The sequence below is a fragment of the Acanthochromis polyacanthus genome, chromosome 10 (assembly GCF_021347895.1).
Source record: "Acanthochromis polyacanthus isolate Apoly-LR-REF ecotype Palm Island chromosome 10, KAUST_Apoly_ChrSc, whole genome shotgun sequence".
NCBI lineage: Eukaryota > Metazoa > Chordata > Actinopteri > Pomacentridae > Acanthochromis > Acanthochromis polyacanthus.
Window position 1 is genome coordinate 38,666,679 of NC_067122.1, and position 19,293 is coordinate 38,685,971.

At 40.4% G+C, this 19,293-nt stretch overlaps 2 non-coding genes across 2 annotated transcripts; both read left to right on the forward strand.

Annotated features, from left to right (window-relative positions):
- The first annotated feature begins 4,115 nt into the window (after nucleotides 1-4,115).
- On the forward strand, nucleotides 4,116-4,188 carry trnak-cuu (transfer RNA lysine (anticodon CUU)). The gene has a single exon. It is a non-coding gene; the product is annotated as a tRNA-Lys (tRNA).
- Nucleotides 4,189-8,407: 4,219 nt separating this feature from the next.
- trnak-cuu (transfer RNA lysine (anticodon CUU)) lies at nucleotides 8,408-8,480 on the forward strand. Its single transcript has one exon. It is a non-coding gene; the product is annotated as a tRNA-Lys (tRNA).
- Nucleotides 8,481-19,293: the final 10,813 nt, after the last annotated feature.

A 19,293-nucleotide genomic window follows, 5' to 3' on the forward strand; every position in this document is an offset into this window, starting at 1 on the left:
ATTCTCCTTGTTAGAGATATGCAGCTCTGCACCTGTCCATGTTTGTAATTGGTCATCTTTTTCTGACTCCACCTTTTCATGTGAATGTGCTCATATTCAGGTTCAGAAACACTGTTAGACTTACCGAGATGATGACCAGCTTTGTGAGATCACTTATCCCGACTGCTGTTGTTAGGCTTGGTGTGGCCAGATAACAAAAACACACTTGTATGTTGAACTCACTGGTAGAGACCTCTGTTGGCTTTATTGAGCAGGGACACTGTTTCGGGTGCCTTCCAGTTTGAGGTGTTTCCAATGAAGAGGTGACCCCATGGCAGAAGCAGGTCACACTGAGGAGATTATGTCTCTTAGTTGGTTTAGGAAAAGGCTGTTATCACCCCAGAAGACATGAAGAAAGTAATAGGGGAGAAGGAAGTCTGCATAGCTCTGCTTAGACCAGTGGTTGGCAATTGGCGGCCCGCGGGCCAAAACTGGCCCGTCAGGAATAATATCTGGCCCGCCAGATGATTTTGAAAATTTGATTTACTTTTTCTGTGAGATTATTAAAAATGAAGAATCGATCGCACCCATATACCGTGTTTCCACCCGCTGGCTCCAGGAGCTAAAAACCAGTTTGCGTTTCCACTGGCACAGAGCCAGGCCAGTCCGTCACCGCAACACGAAACTCTCGTGGTCGGCTGCTGCCGGGCATTTCCGCATTCGCGCTACTGGTCGGACATGGTTGTACCAGCCAGATTTCACTGAGCAACAGTGTGCGCAAAGCATGTGTGTGTCTTGAGAGTCATTTTTAATATGTCTGTGATCAGAATTGAGACGTGTGTCCCAAGCAGCAGCGATCAGCTGTAGAAGCTCCGCTGCTCACGGAAACACTGCCCCCCCAACCCCCCACCCCATAACACCCCCCTGCTCGCGGCATCGGAGCGCACCCCCCGGCAGGTTGGCCCGCTGTTCGATTGTTTACACAAATTTTGGCCTGAAGCCACATCTAATTCCCAACCCCTGGCTTAGACTATTGTCCCTGCAAGTAGTGGTGAAAAAATGGATGGATGTAAATATGGGTCACCACAGAATGTTGCTGCAGCCATGCTGGTCAGGTATTAGGTTGCATTCTGAATAAATCTCCAACAGTGTTATCAGTAAAGCCACCCCTGACACCGCACATGCAAATGCTCTCCATTCACCTTCTCCCAGAAAAAGAATATTTAACTCAGAGGGCCATTTTTGGAGGTTGCATAGCAGACATGATTCATCGAACATAATTAAGGATATCAACAACAAAAACTTCTTTTAGAATGTAAAGTTGAAATTTTAAAATGAATGGATAACAATTCCCTGAATTTTCAGACTTTTCTGTTTTCAGGTAATAGTACGAGTATGAAATTGTGACTGAAATGATGCAAATTAAGACTACATAATAGCCAGCAGCAGATTCATAGCCATTTCAAAGCTGTGGCTCTGCACCACTAAAGTACTGGTTTAATACCTGTGACATTATCTGGTTAAACTCACCACATTCTGAAGTTAAAAACAACAGATGAGCTATGAATGTTACAATCAATAGAAAGTCCTGTTCTCATACATTCATTCATCTTTGTCAGCTGCTGTGCAGTCAGCTATTCTGTTCTATGCTGTCAGTCATGAATACAAAGAGAGTCTTCTTCCTGAAGGAGGTGGGGCCAGCAGCAGCAGCTCAGTTGCATCTAAAGCTACAGACACAAAAGCAGTCCATTTAGAATAAGGCATGATTTATTTATATTTTACATTCTTGCCTACTTTGCGAAGCATCTTTGAACATTTTACTATATATTTTGTATTATTGTTAATATTATCATCATGAAATGAACCATCTTTGCAGTATTTTGGGCTGAAAATTGAAAGATACAGTCTGGGAACAATTAGATTTTCATTGATTAGTTGGAAGAAGCCACAATATGGGACCATTATTGCATTTAGTGCTAGTCCTCATGATTTTAACTGCTGTTTTCTAATTTTATGTTTTGCAGATTAAGAAAATACTGAACTGGATTTTCTCACGTGCTTCAATAAATCTGATCATCCTTTTGGACCAAAGTCTTAACAACTGTCCCTGGCTAAGATTTTATTGCTCTGAATAGTTTTCGATTTATGTGCTGCTACATAAGGATTTTCTCTCTCTCACAGTCATGTTGTAACCTCTCTCACCCTTCTTTTGCTCTGTTGCACCACTCCTCCACTCACATGCAGACACTTCTTATTTTATATCTCTCCTTAGTAGTGGAACATATATCTTTTTACCTAAATTTATTACATGTTTGGTGGCTCTCAGTAGTAATGTGCTGTATATGTCCTTTATGCTTCCATTAGCTGACACCCTCCAACACACACTAATACACCAGCCAGGGTTAAATAGATGAACATACTGAAGCCTTTCTGGCAGGCCTTATGTAGTATCTCTACGTGTATGTATCGTCCATTACTGTGAAAGGTTCCTTCTATCTGATTCACTGAGGTTCTAATGATATTTAACCTGCCTGATCGTTTTGAAAATGGGGCCTGCTTGTAAAAATACCAGACTTACAGTGCTATCAACGTGTCTCACGCACACATGCTCGTATACCCATGCATAGAGCACATGCATGCAAACGCACACAAGCAGGGTCTCGATCTCGTGCGCTACTTCAACCTTGCTGCTTTTATCATTAACTCCAGCCTGTGTGTGCCATGGGGTGAGGGCAGTTCATTCATTAGATTCTCTTCTTAACATTATTAGCTGCATTTCACCTCTACTATTATCTGCCCTGAAGATCTGCTATCCCCAGCTGCATTCATAATTAACCCCACAGCTTCCATACTGATAACTGCTAAATATGATAAGCTCCAGCACAGCCAGGCTTTCATCAGCCCGGCTCTCTCTGGACAACCGCGATTTTTTTCTTTTTTCTTTTTTGTAATCCTTGTAGAGCTGCAGAGCTGCAGATTAAAGATAAAGTTGCACAGTTTAAACTCATTCTGGTAGCCATATGAACAGTACAAGACAAAAACATTGCACTTTTGAGATGCAGCAAACTGCACGTGCAAATACAAAACACGTACATTTTATGTATACATTTTCGTTTTCCAATTTTCACATCGGTGCATAGTAAGAACATCACACACACGGCAACTGACGCTTATCCATACATGGTGACCAAACTCTTCAGAGAAAGTGTCTGCATGTTTGCCTTATATACATTCACTTGTCTTTCAGACTCCAATTTTAAGTCATGACTGCTTGTTTCATTCATTAATTACTTTATTTGTTTGAATAAACAAGATGCCGAACACTAAATATGAAATAATTTATGCTTATTGCTAAAATACAGATATAGTGTAATAATTTTGGACACTGGACTCCATTCATAATGCATTAGGGGTGTACTTTGTAGGGTGATATGATAATAGTCACTTGCATGGAATGAGGTCTAACACAAATGGACAGACAACCATGCACACACACGGTGTAAAGACACTGTGTAGCGTGGAGCTCAGGCGAATGCACATACACTTTCTCCATACATTCCTTAGATAGCATTATGGAAGTTTAGCTAGCATTGTGAGCGTTTAGCTACCATTGTGGGAGTTTAGGTAGCAGTGGGCACCATGACAAAGATTAATGTTCTACTTAATGACCTCCAACCAGAGCTGATGTTTCACAAACTGTGAAACTAGTTGATCAGTGAGTAAATGTCAACATTGATTATTGATGATGTGTTCTCAGTGTCCGGTCACAAGTTGTCCTCTCTGTTTAGAACATTTGTCTGAGGGTTAGCCGTAAAGGTTTAGGTTGAAGCTGGCATTGATCGTTTCTGATTCTGATCACTGAGATCAAATCTGGATCCTCTCAGAGAGAATCATCTTGTTGATTTTGATCAACTTTTTAAGGTGCAGCATGATTTTGGGGTTTTGTTGGTATCATCCATCTCCAGCTTCACTCTGTAATTTAAACTTCAGTTCAATTAGTGGATGTAAAACTGATGTCAAACTGAGGTAACTTTGTGCAGTTAGCATTAGTATTAGCTAAATAATTAAAAAAATATATTTAAATGATTTTTGTTTGAGCTATTATCCTAAGGCTGGGAATAAAATAGTCAAGACAGGCCCAGCTAGCTCAGTTGGTAGAGCATGAGACTCTTAATTTCAGGGTTGTGGGTTCGAGCCCCACGTTGGGTGCTGTTTATTTATGTAGCACCCTACAAAGGTTCAGTGTTGGAAAAAAAACCTTGTCACAAAACCCTTGGGTTCATTTAGTTCCAAGAAAACAAAAATACTCCAAAGAAAAACGCTGCCGAGGATGAATCACAACGAAGAAAAAGGAAAGTAAACCAAACTCACAGGTCCATGCTGTCTTACGTGTGCGGCGGAGATGCTCACGCTGCAGCTGGCATCTTTCGGGGCAAAGTCTGACTTGCGCCGGCAATTGGTAACCAGTATCCGCGGACCACTTGTCGGGATTACGTGGGGAGACCAACACCATGAACTATCTGTCACTGACTTGCCACCACCATACTGCTCTGGAGCACTGCAGATATGGGGAAGTAGTAGGGCTGGCCACCCCAGCGCACGGAAAACGCCACCATCTTACTGGCTGGAAATCAGATGGGCTGATGGGTCGTGGAGGTCTGGTGAATGCACATACACTTTCTCCATACATTCCTTTCTCCATACATTATATATATATATATATATATATATATATATATATATATATATATATATATATAGATAGATAGATAGATAGATATATAAAATACATATTGCACTTTGGCTGTTGCCACACTCCCCCTCTTTGGGGGAAAAAAATACAGCACATCGAACGCAAATACAGTAACAATATACATGACCCCATGACCAGTGTATATATGGCTAGTAAATGCCCACCAGTATTTCAGAAATAATGCACCCAATTGCCTTCTACTTCCTACTATTAAGTACCTCAAAAGTACACTGGCTTCAAAATTTACTTCTTGAGTGCATATTTATAATTGACTAAACACTACAGCGGTTCTGATTCTGGTTAAAAAGCACATAAAATCAAGTACTTCATTATTAGTAATATTATTATTTAATCTGTTCTATTTGATTCCGGAGTCAAAGTAAGGCAGTTGTTAAATATTCTGTCCGCTTATAAAGCTGATTTCTGTATGACTGTCTTAACCCGTGGATGTCTGACTCATCATTCATTATTGTTGTTTTTCTTTTTTTTTTTGTAACTTTCCCAGGAGAACTGGAAGGAGTATTTGGGAATCCAAAGAATTCCTCATCCTCTGTTTCCTCCTCAGATATTCCCCGTATGTGATCTCGCTGGAGCTCATCCATTTCTTCAGCTGATGGTTAACACAGTTTGAGGCGGGAGATATGCACATTTTGATGGTCCTCTCTACTGTTCTCAAGAACCACTTCATAGTTGAGAGGTCCAGTCTGCTGGAGGATGCGATATGGACCCTGCCACTATGGAACGAGCTTCGTGGTGAATGATTTTTCTGCCTTGGACATGGGATGAGCGCGTAGCCAGACTCTGCCCTTCTCGTCAAAACTCATATCCTGCGGTGTTTGTCGTAATTCCTTTTCTGTCGATGACGGGCCAGAGAAAGGTTTTTGGAAACGAAGTCCTTCAGATCATTGAGTTGGGATATTTTAGAATAGACTGAAGAGTCAGGCACAGCATCTCGTGGCTGCAGCACTACATCCAGTGGTCCCCTGAGCGGTCGACAAAGATTGAGTTCAGCCAGGGTGACATCTGTGGATTCATGTACGGCTGAGTTTAGAGCAAACCTGAACTCTGGAAGATGCTTATCCCACTGCTTATGCTGGAAACCCACAAAAGATGCTATCATGGTTTTTAGAGTCTGGTTCACTCTTTCTGTGAGATTTGTCTGAGGGTGGTACACAGATGTTAATTTCTGTGACACATTCCATGTCTTGCAGGTGGCTTGAAGATGGAGGACACAAATTGAGAGCCTCAGTCTGAGAGGATATAATCCAGTATACCCCAGCTAGTGAAAATTTCCTGGGTGAGGATGCGAGAGATCGACTCTGCTGTTGCTGTCCTCAGGGGAATCAGCTCCACCCATTTGGAGTAGTAATCCACAAACACCAGCAAGTACAGATTTCTACTGGAGCTCCTTGGGAAAGGACCCATTAAATCTAGACCTAACATTTCCCAGGGTCATCCTACCTCTGTTTGTTGTAATTTCCCCGCTGGTTTGCGGGTCTCTGGTTTGTAAAGCTGACAGACGTGGCAATGTGTTACATACTGCTTGACATCCCAGCTCATTTTTGGCCAGTAAACCAAATTTTCCATCCTCCAGTAGGTCTCGTACCTTCCGAGATGACCAGCCAGAGGGTCGTGGTGGAACAACTTCAGCAGCTGTGAACACAGGCTTTCAGGTATGCATAAGTAGTACCTGATAAGTAGTTTTGTGCGGTAGTTTGACAACTCGGTAGACCATGTATTCCAATATGGTGAAAGTGGTGTTAGCTCTCACCTCTACATCTCCCTTATCCACCACATCTTGATATATGGCTTTGCTCTCAGGGTCTGTCCGCTGGGTGCTCCACGTTGCCTCGATGGTAATAGGGAGGTCTTTTGAGGAATGTAGCACTGCAGACACAACAGTGACACAAATGGAGTCGTGAGTTGATGCTCTGTTATCACTTGGAGCCCTAGACAAGGCATCTGGGACTGTATTACATTTCCCTTTCCTGTACTCCACAGTGAAGGTCACGTACTTGGTTTGGTGGTTCTGAATACCCACAGGAGTGATGACTGATCTGTAACCAAAGTAAAGAGGCGTCCTTCCAGGTACACGTGCCACTTCTCTACAGCCCATGCCACTGCCAGACATTCCAGCTCTGTGGCAGAATAGTTCTTCTCGGCTGGGTTCAAAGTAGGACTGCCATAGGCCAGAACTTCTTCATGACCATGGTCTGAACACTGAACCAGTACAGCACGCAGGCCGACCTCACTGGCATCCGTGTAAACTATAAATGGCAGGCTGAAGTTTGGATGTCCCACAAAAGGAGGATGTACCAGGTACTTTTTCAGAGTTTCAAATGCTGATTGGCATTCTGATGACCAAAAGAACCTGACTCCTTTTCTTTTCAGGGCATTAAGAGGTTCCACAATCTGGGAGAAGTTTGGCACAAAACAGTGGTACCATGGTAAGTATTTGTATAGTGCTTTACTATACCTGAAAGGTACCCAAAGCACTTTACATCATACATCACACTCACACACTGATGGCAGAAGCTGCCATGCAAGGCACTAACCATGACCCATCAGGAGCAATTTGATGTCTTGCTCAGGAACACCTCGACGAGCCAAGGAGCAAACCGGCAACCCTCTGGTTGCAAGACAGCCACTCTACCCACTGAGCCATGCTGCTCAGGAAATGCTCAAGGGCCTTTCTGTTGATGGGCACTGGGAAGTTTTGAAGGGCCTGAGTTTTCTCTGGGTCCATCTGAAATCCCCTGGATGACACCACATGTCCGAGGAAGGTAAGGGAGGAACGGAAGAATTTACTTTTCTTCATGTTTACAGTGAGGCCTGCCTGTCTGAGCTTCCTCGGACATGTGGTCCACAGAGTAATCTAACTACAAAGAATAATCTAAGTACACAAGGTAATCTGATTACACAGAGTAATCCAATTACACAGAGTAATCTAACTACACAGAAAGTAATCCAGAGTGTGTCAACAGAGACGCTGACTACAGCAAGTATCAGATTTTCAAAGCCATACTACAGAACATCCAGACCCGTGACCCTGCATGGTACCAGGCACTAACGCAAGCCCTCAACGAGGAACAGGGCAAAGAGCTTCATGACATTGGCACACTTGCAGACCAGAGACAGGCAGCACATGAATCCAAGATGATTGAGAAACACGGCGGGTACAAGTTCACAGTGCCAGTGGTGCCATCTACTTTCAAATTTGGAGGCACTGCTCCAGGACTGAACTGAGTCATTTGTTCTACTATTTATTACTTTGTGACTGATTGTAGTGAAGTGAAAAACAGTGAACAAAAGCTCTCTGCTAAAGCAGAGAGAATTGTGGGAGTTTAGCTAGTATTATGGGAGTTTAGCTAGCATTATGGGAGTTTAGCTAGCATTGCGAGCGTGTAGCTACCATTATGAAAGTTTAGCAAGCATTATGGAAGTTTAGCTAGCATTATGGGAGTTTAGATAGCATTGTGAGCGTGTAGCTACCATTGTGGGAGTTTAGGTAGCAGTGGGCACCATGACAAAGATTAATGTTCTACTTAATGACCTCCAACTAGAGCAGTTGCTCTGTGCAGTTAGCATTAGTATTAGCTTAATAATTCAAAAAAAATTTAAATGATTTTTGTTTAAGCTCTTATGCTAAGGCAGTGCATAAATCACTCAACACATGCCCAGCTAGCTCAGTCGGTAGCGCATGAGACTCTTAATCTCAGGGTCATGGATTTGAGCCCCATGTTGGGCACTGTTTGTTTATGTAGAGGTTCAACTAAAAGATCTATCACCCTACAAAGGTTCAGTGTTGAAAAAACAACTTGTCTCCAATATCAAACCGAATATCACAGTCATTCTATACAACAAATAAAGAGGAGGATACAGGCTTATAACAATCAACACAAATTATTTATTATTATGTGGGGAGACCAACACCATGAACGATCTGTCGCTGACTTGCCACCTCCATACTGCTCTGGAGCACTGCAGATATGGGGAAGTAGTAGGACTGGCCTCCCCAGCGCGCAGAAAACGCCACCATCTTACTGCCTGGAAATAAGATGGACTGATGGGGCGTGGAGGTCTGGTGAATGCACATACACTTTCTCCATACATTCCTTTCTCCATACATTTCTCCATACATTATATATATAATGTGTGTGTGTGTATATATATATATATATATATATATATATACATACACATATATTGCACTTTGGCTGTCACCACAACTGTGAAGACTGATAAGTTCATTACTGATTCTAAACTGACTGTAGGTATGACTGTGACCATGGTTGTCTGTCTGTTTATATATTTTAAACAATGTGCTACATCCATTTGCGTAATGGAAACATGTGGACCTTTTGCTTAATGTCATTTGCCGTTCTGTGCTGTTATACTTTGTACTTTAGCGCAGACCTTGTATACAGTGCCACAAAAAAGTATCTGCCCTGTTCTTAAATTCTTATCTTTTCCACTTAAATGTTTAAGACCATCAAACAAATGTAAATACAAAGATAACCAAAGTAAACACAAAATACAGTTTGTAAATGATAAGTTAATGTTTTATAGAAAAAAACCTACCTGGCCCTATGTGAAAAAGTAAATGCCCCCTTTGTTAAATCATGAATTAACTGTCGCTAATCACATTTTTGAATGAATTTAATTTCACTGATCACACCCGAGTCCGATTATCTCCAGACCTGTTCAATCAAGAAATCACATAAGTGGAATATGTTTGACAAAATGAAGTCTGCCAGAAGATCTCAAAAAGCTGCAACAAAATGCAATCCAGAAGATCCAAAGAAATTACAGAACAGATGACAAATAAAGTCATTGATATCAGTCAGTCTGGAAAGGGTTACAAAGTAATTTTTGAAGCTGTAGTACTACACCAAACCACAGTGAGAGCCTTTATCCACAAATGTAGAAAACATGGAACAGTGGTGAACCTTCCCAGGAGTGGACCAACGACCAAAATTACCCCAAGAGCACAGCGACGACTCATCCAGGAGGTCACAAAGGAACCCAGGACAACATCTAAAGAACTGCAGGCCTCCATGGCCTCAGGGTCAGTGTTCATGACTCAACAATAATGACGAGACTGGAAAAAAGTAGCATCCATGGCAGAGTTCCAAGGTGAAAACCACTGCTGACCAAAAAGAACATAAAGGCTTGTCTTACTTTTGCAAACAAACATCTGAATGATCCCCAAAAGTCCCCAAGACTTTTGGGAGAATGTACTGTGAACTGATGAGAAGAAAGTTGAACTTTTTGGAAGATGTGTGTCTGGTACATTTGGCGTAAAAGTAACACAGCATTTCAGAAAAAGAACAACATACCAACAGTCAGACATGGTGATGACGGTCTTTCAACACTGTCTTTTTATCGACCTGTAGGGATGTAATCTGGTGTTTGGCACCACGGCATACGGAGGAGATCCTTTGAGTCCCGTGGGTTGCAGGGTTGGGCCTGCATAGATCAAGCTTGTTCCGACTGTCTCTCTGGAAGCTTATTTAAATTGAGATCTTAAAATTTTGGAAGTAACTGTAATGTTTTAGCCTCTATTGTGTTCCTTGAGATGTTTCCGAGCAGTTTTAGCTATGTGCTTTGGTCTAGAACATAATTAGGTGGATGTCAAAGTAGTATGCACAATAATGCCTGAATTCAGCAGAACATGTAATAAGATGATCAGTGTTCCCCACTGCACCTGTCAATGGTTTTAATGTTGTAATACCATTCAACAATATCATTTTTGACCACGCATCACATCGACACACAGTCTTGAGAGTCATGCAAACACAAAGATTAGACATGAATCAAGATGTCAAAAAAAGGCAGAAAGAATCTTAATGTTTGAAAATTTCATCCACACAACAAACACCTCTCAACAAATGATGACTGTTTTCATATTTGTAGGTTGATTTGTCAGTGAGTTGAGCTTAGTTAACCTCAGATAACTGTCTTCACATCACTTTCTCCACTCATGTTTGCGAATCGATTTTTTCACGGTTCATTGTTTTTGCCACCTATGTTTCTGGGCATTTTCGATGACATTAGATATGAGATTCTTGTCCCTGATGCCTCTCTTAGTTGTTAACAGTTATTGATTTGGCTCTTCGCAGCATGTAATTGATTATATGAATCATGAAATGTGGGTGTTAGTATCCTTCAGGTTGGAGGCAAGGGCAAGATTTCAACCCATTTATTTCCATCTATGATTGTGGGATCTAACAGAAGAGGGTGTCATTTAGCCATCACAGGGTGCAGTCAGCCAATTTAAAGCTTTTGCAACTGGTCGATATATGAGCTCTGGGATGGGAAATCAATAACAGAATTACAGATTAGGCATTTTGGCTCTGCCATAGATGTAGGTATCCAAATAGAATAAATGATTCTGTCGAGATGTTCATCTTGGATGTCCTGCAAACACACATATGCACACACAATGCCTGGTGTAAGATGTCCTGCAGTCTATAGAACTAACCATGATTTTCTATAATTTGCCTTAATACCATATGAGAATATGGGCAAATATATTCTTTGTGGATGTTTGGTGCGTGTGTGTGTGTGTGTGTGTGTATGTATGTACATTTATTTATTTACAGAAAATCCGAGGAGCAACACTGAGTCATTTTCAAATCATAAAGTTATTTTATTTTTAGTAGCCATGCTTAAAGAACAACAGTGCTTTAATAGCACAACGGCGCTTGTGTGGCATCGCTGGTTAAAAAGGCCTAAACATGGTTGGTCTGTCTGTCAGTGACACTTTGATGTGCACCTCAGGAGATCAAACCTCCAATTATGTGACCAGCGAATAACTTACTTCACCTCCAGAGCCACAACTGCCTACATTACATCTATAATGGATGCATTTGTACCACTGACTGCTGCTTCAGACTCTTTTTAGTTGACCAGTTCATACTCACATAAAGAAGGGTCCAATAAAAGTGGCTGGAGAAGGTTAGTGTTGATATTTGGCAAATGTGTGTAGCGCCTATAGTGGACCAGTAGAAACATAACCCTACATTCCATCTAGGTTCGAGGAGCTGGTTGTGTAAATTTGACACGATACCATGAAGTTGACAGTAGACACTTTATTGCCACACAATTCTGGCTGCAATGTATGAAAATAATATCACCAAAATAAAACAAAATAGAAAAACAGAGCTCTTTTCAACTACTGAAAAAAATGTAAAAAAAAAAATGGGAAAAAGTTCAAAATAAATTGTCCCTCTTTCTGTCTGAAAGTGAGTACTCAGTTCGGTTTCATGGTCTGTGTGTTATGTCTTGTTCAATCGTTGCTACCCGGGTAGTGTTTGTTATGTGTTTCTTATCTGTGTACGAGTGAAGCGAAGTAATGTCTGTTGTTCTTCGGAGTGGATCCCACAGTTGGCCAGACCGTGCACCGTTCCGTCTTAGTAGTTTGTCTTCTCTGGCTCGCCACCGAGCCTCCTCAGCTCGGAATCTCAAGTCCAAATCCAGTAATCGGAAGGAAGAAAAAAAAAAGTCTACACATAGAGTGCAGAACAAATATCTATTACTCTCTATTCAAATCAGGACAGCTACTTTCACTTCTCACTCTTCTTTCACTCTATTTTCTCTACTCAAATGTGGGAAACAGCATTCAAGCACTGTACAATTTAACAGTATAATATCAATGTTCCAACCATGACAATTACCTATCATGACTTATATCTAAACATAAATGCATTTATCTATTTTAATAAACACTATTTGTATTTTTAAACAACTCTATTGGTCAATATTTATCTTTTTAACCAAAGATTGCATCACTTTTTAACCCTTTTAACCATAAATTAACTGTATTAAGTCATGCTTTGCAAACAACAGTAAAATTATAACAAATTCAGTGCAATAAACACAATCAGCACATTACACTAAACAAAATACACTTCCTTTTGTCAACAGGTATCATGTGCACACAGCTATGCTTCATGTACTGCATTTTCCTCACTCATATATTGCACTAGTAGCATTTTGACTCAACTATCTACACCATAGCATCCCGTTAAAGGTAATACCTGGATTAGACATGCACCGCTAGCAGCGATTAGCGATCTTTTAAAAGATTCTTTTCAACATACACAATGATACAGCAAGCACCACAGTGGCTTTAAAACATTAGAAAAACAAATCTGGGACTCCGACTGGTTTTATGAACAACTAATAAAAGGAATTTGTCCGTGACAATGCTAATAGCAACAATCAACCTCAAGGCCTAACATCTAGCATATAGCAATTTCCTTACCGGAGTTCTCAGTGTCAGAGGATTACACAGTGAAACCAGCTCCCTTTCTTTCGTACACTCATACAGCTTTCTCCTGACAACAAAGGGTTCATCAGGATGCTGCACAAAAGTTATTTTATGATTTTCGTGGTTTATACTACATACCCTGATCTTTTCCTCAGCTCGTTCGTGACCATGTGCTCTGCTTAGCTCTGCTCTAAGGTAGCATTTAGCAAATTAAATCACGTTTGGCAAGAGCGAGATCACGTTCATGGCCAAAGTCTAACATAGGGCTATTGTGCCACCTACTGGTGGGGCTGAGGCACTACAGCTAAACAGCATGAATGGGCCTTGCAACCATACGGGTTACATGTGCTAAATCACAGCTTAGCAATGTTAACCTTTAACATTAAAGATTCAAGATATGAATACATTTGATAGTTCCAGTTTCCTAAATTTAAAACTTCGTCAATTAAAAACTTTTCGTACATCATGTGACTACATTGCATTCTGTCTATAGAGACTAATGGCACCACTGAGATCAGCATAGTTTATTAAGAGATGTAAGCGCTGACATCTAAAACTTTATTGTCAGCTGAGTGTAAGAAAAATAACCAGATGTAGTCAGTTCAGGTAAAGTAATTTATTGCTCAGTAACAAATTAACACAAAGGAACGGTAATACTACAGAGAAAACAGGGCTGGTGGATGCTGCTCAATCAAAGAACCAAATAAAACCAAGCTCTAATATCAGTTAGATGCCTCAGTGGCAACGGAATCTACTGTACAGACCACGCAGGAACACAAACAAAACACAAAGAGACACCAGGGCAAACTGGTCAAACTGGTTATCACAGGTGTGGTGGTGGTTGGGATCTTGTGGGAGGAGGAGTTGTTGGAACAATCCGACGGGTTGGGAGGTGTGGAGGACCCGGGCTGAAAGGAGGTCTGGAGCTCCAGGCCAAGCACTCCTGATGAGCACCAGGTGGGATCTGGAACTCAGTCTTCATCCAGCCATAATCAATACAGTCTCCATAAGCCATCCAGACACACAGAGGCTGCACAAAGTCCATTACCAACCACATGACTAGCTGAGGATGTAACATTACCATTTCTAAAGTTCTAATACCAAACAATGGGAAAATGAACCATTAGAGTACAAACTGAATTTAAAATTGTGCAGTTCTCTAAAGTATAGACCCGGTCTTAATACACAGGGGATCCTCTGTATAATCCTAAAATTAAACTTAAATTCAAGTGTAAATCCTGCAGATCTCCTGGAAGAATATCCTCACCTTGGAGAATTCCTTCAACTCTCCTGTCCACGGAAACTCTCTAAGTATTTAAATACAAGAGTGCACACATATCCCCACCAATGGCTTTGCACCTACAGTACACACATTTCCATACGAGTGTGCTCATCCCTTAAAAATGCTCAATTTCACATACATAAATACACATCAGCATGCAGTATGTGTCTTGGAGCCTAAAGGGTGGCTCTGCCTTGAGGGTTGCAGAGATTATTATGAGCTGCAGAGTGAGAGAGGCAGAGATGAGGCTCTGAATCTCTGGGAAAGGAAGCTACTTCCTAGCAAATGCTCCCAATCTAACAAGCCGGGCTCATTTCGCCTGCAGTTAAATGAATTAAGGTTCTACAGAAGTAGCCTAATGGGCTCAATTGCAGTCTTTCCTCTATATCCATTCCTCATTACTGTATTCGCTGCATGCAGACCAAATAATTGCTTGGATACAAAAACCTGCTGTTCAGGTATTTCCTGTTTCATGACTGTCGGTTCTAATGATACTCTGCTTAATGGAGACCTGAGTCATTGTAGAACATAGTAAAATGTCCACATATCTCAGCTAAAGGCTCAGTTTACCACCTGGTGTCAACATTAGATCTACTACATTTTCTGGATACTGACACATTGGGTTATAATGAGTTCTTGTTGTCTTGACTAAAACTACACTGTCACTGGATCTCAATATATAGAATAGAAGAGGTGGAAATGGCTGCCTTGGTAATGAACACGCCACAAACAAGGTTGGGGGAAAAACACTGCTGTTGTGTAGATATTTTAACAACATGTATAGATTGTGACAGAGTGAAAGTAGTCATAGAATTATAACCTAAATCTGCAGCTAACTTTAGCTTTTACGAGCTTTGTAATTAAAATTCACATTGACTTTTACAATATTTACAATCTGCATGCAGCTGTGCATAGTTTGAATTAGTCATGAACTCATGAATTCATCATTGTATAGTTATATGCAGTGGAGGACAAATGCATATGCAGTGCAATCATGGTATGAATAGTGACAAATCTATGTTCCTCTGTGTGACAAAAAGTAATACAATTTTAAAATTACAGCATATTTCTACATTCTGTCCAATATTGGAAGACACAAAATATTAAATGACTTGGATCAAATCAGAGGCAATAGCATTTACTTTCTTTTTGGTAATTTGCTAAAATTTATGCTGACTGTTTCAAAGTGCCTCAGTGATCCAGTCCTACATGATACTTAAAGGACTTTCCATTCATAAAAACTAACAACTGTTTTGTAAAATCTGTTTGCATACATCAACTAATTAACCTAATCAACATTTTTTGTTGTTTGTTTTTTCAAGTTTTCACATGCTTTCCTTTTCTAACCTAAAGGAACATATAGATTTAAGACTTAATAGTCAAGCTGCACTTCATTTCACTCAAATGTAACTTTTCCTAACAAGTCAAACTTTAAGAATAAGCTAAAACCCAGAAGTAAAAGCATCCAACACTGCTCCTCATTCTCTTTCTTGCTTGTTAAACTGACAGTTAATGAGAGATAGTTTTGAAGCTTGAAGTTGCCACCCAGCCTAACAAAGCACCGTGCAGCAGTGCTGTGTCGGTGGCTTGCCATAGATAATTGTAAACAGTATGTGTTCATTTAGCTTCTTCCAAGGTGCACACTTCATTAATCTGACTCCAGCAATAAAGTGACTCATACACGCTGTCATTAAGAGGCAGATATGGATGCACAAAGATGCCGTCAAACACAAACGTACACACACACACACACACACACACACACACACACACACACACACACACACACACACACACACACTGCTTTGCTTTAATTTAGCTCATGACAGCCAGTTTTTTTTTTAACATTGCCTGCTTGACTGCATAATACTTCTTTTTCATTTAATTAAAAGCTGATTACAATGATGGTGGTAACATTTCTTAGTGTTAATGCATTTATAACAGTTGAAATATTGAAGCAATCTACTTTCCCAAGAGATAAAAACTTGTTTATGTGTATTACAGTTTTTTTTCAATTGCTAACAAGCATTGGTCCAAACTGAAGTCACATGTTCAAAACTCTTAACACAGCCTGCATTTCCATCATGCATCTCAGCTAAACAGTAAATCTCATCCCCAAAACTGTTTCTCACCAACAAAACACTTCACACATGTTTCAAAATAAGGTCATTCAACCACAACACTAGAAAATAGTCTCATTTTGGAAACAAACACTGTCACTCTTAGCACACTGAACTACAAAATACTAACAACAGAGAGCATTACATGAAATTAATTGAGATCTTTCAAGTTTGAATGATTTCTTTTTAGATAAATCAGTATTTTATTATAAAATAAGATATTTGCACTTTGAGTGTTCTAAATTATTGTAATATATTGAAACAAGAATGAATCAGGAATGCAGCGGTTTACTTCAACAACATTGCCGTATTTTCTCTGTGCCTTTGCACCTTACAAAAAATAAAAACTCTACTGTAAACAAAAATAAAATGTAGAATCTCAGAATTCAGGGGGGCAGAATAGAAATCAAGAGATAAAAGTCAAAACCAACAACATGTACATGTATACTGTAACATTCACACCCTGTCGTCTGCATTTGGCCTCATGTTTCCATCCATTACATCTGATGTCTTCTCTGGAGATGCATTGTGGGTAGAACCTTTTTGAGTGTCTCCTTTTTATGGTTTCTGATGAGGCCAAACACAGATCACCTGAATCGGGTTTCAGCTGACAACTACACTCAGCTGTGTGTAATTACCTAATCTTTTCATTTATTTTAATTTTCAATATTTTGAAATGATTTTCAATAGATTTCAATGTGGCTGCAGCAGAAATTCCCCGTGTTTTTTTCCTCCATCATTCTGTTCTGATTGTGGTTTTAACTGTTTTGAACACAGTGTGTTAGCATTTGAAAAATGTGCAGTAAAGGTCTAGTGTTTTGCAGGTGGCGAACTAGTAACTGAGAAAAGAGTTCATGAATTTTGGTGACTGTGGTCACTGAAGGCCTTTTGTGTGAAAGCAATGGAAAGTGATTCACAGTTCGGTCCACATGGACTGCTGTTTTGTAGACTGTGTTAAGAGTTTTGAACATGCGACTTCAGTTTCGATCAATGTGTGTTAGCAATCGAAAAAAAACCCTGTATTTTCATGTTTTTTTGGTTTAGGTTTTATCAAATGCAAGGTTTTAACCCTTTGATCCACAATGTGGGTCAAGAAATACCCATTTTCCATTGGATTTGGATCACTTTTCACCCATGTTGCACATCAAAGGGTTAAGGGTGTTTTGGTATAGATGGTCAGTGCTGGTCTTTTACATGTAAGATTCAATATCCATCCAAATAGCTTGGTTGCAATATATATTTTTAAAAATGTTTTATTCATCAAAATTTCCGTCTTTTCACTAGTGTTGAAAAGTTTGGGGTCACCCAGACAATTTCATGTTTTCCATGTAAAGTCACACTTTCATTCAAACTCAAACTCAAACTTCATTTATTTGTATAGCCCTTTTCATGGAAAACAACACAAAGTGCTTCACAAGAATTAAAAACAACGAAGACAATAAATAAATACAAAAAAAGCCCACAGACCCATACAACATGACATCATCAGGACATGGCGAGGCACCGAGGCGAGAAGGAAGACACTACCTTGAAGAGGGGGGGCAGCCACACTGAGAGAGTCGCAGACCAGTGGGGGTTATAGGGTAGGAGGGTGAGGTGGGGGAAGGGGGGTGGCGGAAATAGGGGAGGGGGTATGGGGACTAGAGTCCCGATATTACCAGAGTAGTGACAACTGGGGATTTGACGTCATTTTGTTTCCCTTCACTGTGCCACGCACTAATGCACCCGTGACTGTGTGTGTACTCGCTTAGCGCGCTATGTGTTTTATTTGGGTTTTTACATTCTAAGCTTTCTAGTCAACGTTCAAAAGTAAAAAAGGATGATTGCTTATCAGTAATAATGATTTTTTTTTTTTTTACAATTTATAGGACACAGGTACTCTACTGGAGCCTATCCCAAATATGAGACGCGCAGCACGAGGTGCACATTCACGAAAACTAGCTATTTGTGAAATGTTTACTGATTTCAAGACATGCTTTGGACAGAATATTTTACTGGCTTGTTTTGTCTGGATGTCCAAGGTTGGATTATGGCCGTTTTTTGTGGAATATTTTCATCTGTGACTAGTTATGAGACTTCAAAGGTGAGTTGTGCCGTTTACGTTATTTGTTGTTTGTTGGACAAATGTGTTTATATTACCCGTTGTGGTAATCACATCTGAAAGTGGTTTATACCGGCGGATTCATGAGAATCTAAGCTTTCCATGGGTGTATAATGTTTCTATCATCGAGTTTGCAGCTTCGGTCAATTTAGCAAAATACATTTGCACATCTCAAGACGGCCCGAATACGGGCCGCTACAGTACCGAACAGTCACCAGTAACATATCTCCATGCATGAAAATGGTCAAAGTCAAAATAACCACAACTGCCTAAAATCACATCAAACTTTTCTGTCATTCACCCATACATCATAACATGAAAGTACATACATGGGACTAACCTGGCACAAAAACGATGATGAAGTCGGTTTCCATCCCACTCTCCGGACTTTATTTTCCCACAGTTTCCTTCTTTCAGGATCACTGGGAAACCTAAACATGTGGGATCCCTTCTCTGACCGATTTGTGCACCCAAAAGCACAACAGCCCGTCATTTTTCAGGGAATTTAGGAAGCTTTGGAAGACCTGGAATTACACTCTGTGGTGTAAACAACGTTAACAGGAAAACCCGGCGTTCATGAATAGGAAACAAAATGGCGCCCATTACGGTGGCCGACAGGGGCCAACGATCTGCAACTTTCCAAAACTCCTCAGTTTAGGAAAACAGCTTCAAGTACAGAAACGATGCAAAATCACTAACTCAAACATAGGTCTAAACGAGGTACAAAAGAGGATCGTGGTGCAAATGAAATAACGCGCTGAAAAAAAACAAAACGCGCTGCTG